The sequence below is a fragment of the Lagenorhynchus albirostris genome, unplaced genomic scaffold, assembly GCF_949774975.1.
Source record: "Lagenorhynchus albirostris unplaced genomic scaffold, mLagAlb1.1 scaffold_141, whole genome shotgun sequence".
Classification (NCBI taxonomy): Eukaryota; Metazoa; Chordata; class Mammalia; order Artiodactyla; family Delphinidae; genus Lagenorhynchus; species Lagenorhynchus albirostris.
Genome location: NW_026783385.1, coordinates 313050 through 316947, shown reverse-complemented (window position 1 = coordinate 316947; position 3898 = coordinate 313050).

Sequence of the window (3898 nt, the reverse complement as noted above, 5' to 3'; positions counted from 1 at the left end):
GCCGTGTGAAGGCCGCACGAACGAGAGCTTTCGAGCGAACAGGGCAGCGCTTCGCCGTCACCGTTGCACCTTCACGGAGCTTCGTCGAACGAACGCATTTACTTCCTGGGGCTCAAACACAGCCGAGGAGTTGGAAGGCATAGAGTGAGTGCCCTTTGACAGTTGTTACAACGAACGTGAGTGCACAGTGTCTCGTGAAATACCTTGCACGGTTGAAAGCATTCCGTGAACGCATGCCCCTCCGCTCCCTCTGGCACTCCGAGGTGTTACTAACGGGGGAAATCTGGACTTTCGCTTGAGGCCGGGGTGGGGCGGGGGGACTCACAATTCTTCTGCCGGCGAGCTCCAGAGCGCTCCTGCTGGAGCTCCCAGCAAGGAACTGAGAGCAGCAGGCCTCACACGAGTCAACTCAGACTTCTTCTGTCACGAGTAAACTCAGACTCCTCATGTGAGGCCTTCCGGCAGCAAAGCGAAGGTGCGCGCGAGGAGTGTGCTTCAGGCAGCTTCGGACCCGCCACTGTCTCGTCTACCACGGAGGGGAATCAGGTTTGGCCAGGGTCGCCCAGCTTCATACCTGAGCTCCTACCGGTATCCTCAGTGGTTTCCGATTACCTCAAGGAAACACAACGGGAGGGACAGGGCCCTTCCGTGGAGGCCCTTTTGGGCACAGGGACCTCTGCGTGGGATCTAGTGGGTAAGTATGGCAGTACCTTAGGTAGGCCTCAGTGACCAAGGCTGTCGTCTGGCTCATGCCTTAGCTGTGTTAAGTGTGGAAAACGTGCTGGTCCTCAGGCTGGGCCCACAGCCTAGCTTTCGCTTCTGTGAGAGTGCTGTCCCGAGTCTCCTCCTGGAGCCAGTCGTCAGCACGGTGCCTTTTGGCACTGCAGTTCTCTTTCAGTCAAGGAGGCCGTGCGACTGGCAAAGGGAGTCTGCGCAGCACTGCCTTCGCGAGGCTCTGTGACGACTGGGGCACTCAACCCAGGCAAGCCAGAGAGCAGTACGTTGCCCTTGCTATGAACGTGAAGAGCTTTCTCCAGGGGCCTGTTTAGGCTAAGGTTCCTCAGAAGCCAGGAGCCGCCGTTCCGGCACGGAGAGAAGTCATCCTGCGAAATTGGCGAACGAGCTCCTATCCTGTGTGCCCCCAGGAGCGTCGCAGAGTTAAGGCACTCCGTGGTGGAGTATGGCCTCATGGAAACCGCTGCACACCCAACTCCCCCGACGTGAAACACTGGAACTTACCTTGAGGCCTGAGGTCACCTTTCGTTCGGCCGGAGCTGAACCTGGGGTGCCGTGGGAGGAGTTCCTAGAAAGGCATTGCCAGCACGGTTTTCGCTTTGGGAGAACACGCAGCCTCGGCCCACAACGACAGTCCTGCCGTGCAGAGACGTCGGGCCGCTAGTGCTGTTCAAGGCAGCTTTGAAGCCAAGCGCAAGGCGCCTCCAAACGGGGAGAGAGCGAACTCTCCCCTCCGCGTCCCACGTTCAAGCTGAATGACGCAGCATGTTTCTCGGAAGGCTCTGCCGAGCTATCTGGTACAAGGGAGAGAGTGCCTGCCTCTGCTGAGACAGGTTTTGACGTGGGGATTGCTGGGCAGGCGGAAGAGCGTTCCCCAGGCCGTGCAAAGTTGAGGCCTTGGTGATTCTGGATGGTCCCAAGGGTCCGGAATTGTCCCTGGGGAAGCTGTCCTTTTCCCTCTTTTTCCGGCTGGAAGTACACCTCTGGCATCCGACCGCCGTTCGGCGACGTCCTGGGGGAGACGCCCTGGTTTCACTTGTGGCGCACACTGGTGTTTCTCAGAAGAGCCCAAGTTCCTCCCTGCGGGTGGGTGGGGGGGCTTGGCACACCAGCATGGAATGTAAGGCTGTTTAGAACTGCGTACCTTGAGGCCGTGTGAAGGCCGCACGAACGAGAGCTTTCGAGCGAACAGGGCAGCGCTTCGCCGTCACCGTTGCACCTTCACGGAGCTTCGTCGAACGAACGCATTTACTTCCTGGGGCTCAAACACAGCCGAGGAGTTGGAAGGCATAGAGTGAGTGCCCTTTGACAGTTGTTACAACGAACGTGAGTGCACAGTGTCTCGTGAAATACCTTGCACGGTTGAAAGCATTCCGTGAACGCATGCCCCTCCGCTCCCTCTGGCACTCCGAGGTGTTACTAACGGGGGAAATCTGGACTTTCGCTTGAGGCCGGGGTGGGGCGGGGGGACTCACAATTCTTCTGCCGGCGAGCTCCAGAGCGCTCCTGCTGGAGCTCCCAGCAAGGAACTGAGAGCAGCAGGCCTCACACGAGTCAACTCAGACTTCTTCTGTCACGAGTAAACTCAGACTCCTTATGTGAGGCCTTCCGGCAGCAAAGCGAAGGTGCGCGCGAGGAGTGTGCTTCAGGCAGCTTCGGACCCGCCACTGTCTCGTCTACCACGGAGGGGAATCAGGTTTGGCCAGGGTCGCCCAGCTTCATACCTGAGCTCCTACCGGTATCCTCAGTGGTTTCCGATTACCTCAAGGAAACACAACGGGAGGGACAGGGCCCTTCCGTGGAGGCCCTTTTGGGCACAGGGACCTCTGCGTGGGATCTAGTGGGTAAGTATGGCAGTACCTTAGGTAGGCCTCAGTGACCAAGGCTGTCGTCTGGCTCATGCCTTAGCTGTGTTAAGTGTGGAAAACGTGCTGGTCCTCAGGCTGGGCCCACAGCCTAGCTTTCGCTTCTGTGAGAGTGCTGTCCCGAGTCTCCTCCTGGAGCCAGTCGTCAGCACGGTGCCTTTTGGCACTGCAGTTCTCTTTCAGTCAAGGAGGCCGTGCGACTGGCAAAGGGAGTCTGCGCAGCACTGCCTTCGCGAGGCTCTGTGACGACTGGGGCACTCAACCCAGGCAAGCCAGAGAGCAGTACGTTGCCCTTGCTATGAACGTGAAGAGCTTTCTCCAGGGGCCTGTTTAGGCTAAGGTTCCTCAGAAGCCAGGAGCCGCCGTTCCGGCACGGAGAGAAGTCATCCTGCGAAATTGGCGAACGAGCTCCTATCCTGTGTGCCCCCAGGAGCGTCGCAGAGTTAAGGCACTCCGTGGTGGAGTATGGCCTCATGGAAACCGCTGCACACCCAACTCCCCCGACGTGAAACACTGGAACTTACCTTGAGGCCTGAGGTCACCTTTCGTTCGGCCGGAGCTGAACCTGGGGTGCCGTGGGAGGAGTTCCTAGAAAGGCATTGCCAGCACGGTTTTCGCTTTGGGAGAACACGCAGCCTCGGCCCACAACGACTGTCCTGCCGTGCAGAGACGTCGGGCCGCTAGTGCTGTTCAAGGCAGCTTTGAAGCCAAGCGCAAGGCGCCTCCAAACGGGGAGAGAGCGAACTCTCCCCTCCGCGTCCCACGTTCAAGCTGAATGACGCAGCATGTTTCTCGGAAGGCTCTGCCGAGCTATCTGGTACAAGGGAGAGAGTGCCTGCCTCTGCTGAGACAGGTTTTGACGTGGGGATTGCTGGGCAGGCGGAAGAGCGTTCCCCAGGCCGTGCAAAGTTGAGGCCTTGGTGATTCTGGATGGTCCCAAGGGTCCGGAATTGTCCCTGGGGAAGCTGTCCTTTTCCCTCTTTTTCCGGCTGGAAGTACACCTCTGGCATCCGACCGCCGTTCGGCGACGTCCTGGGGGAGACGCCCTGGTTTCACTTGTGGCGCACACTGGTGTTTCTCAGAAGAGCCCAAGTTCCTCCCTGCGGGTGGGTGGGGGGGCTTGGCACACCAGCATGGAATGTAAGGCTGTTTAGAACTGCGTACCTTGAGGCCGTGTGAAGGCCGCACGAACGAGAGCTTTCGAGCGAACAGGGCAGCGCTTCGCCGTCACCGTTGCACCTTCACGGAGCTTCGTCGAACGAACGCATTTACTTCCTGGGGCTCAAACACAGCCGAGG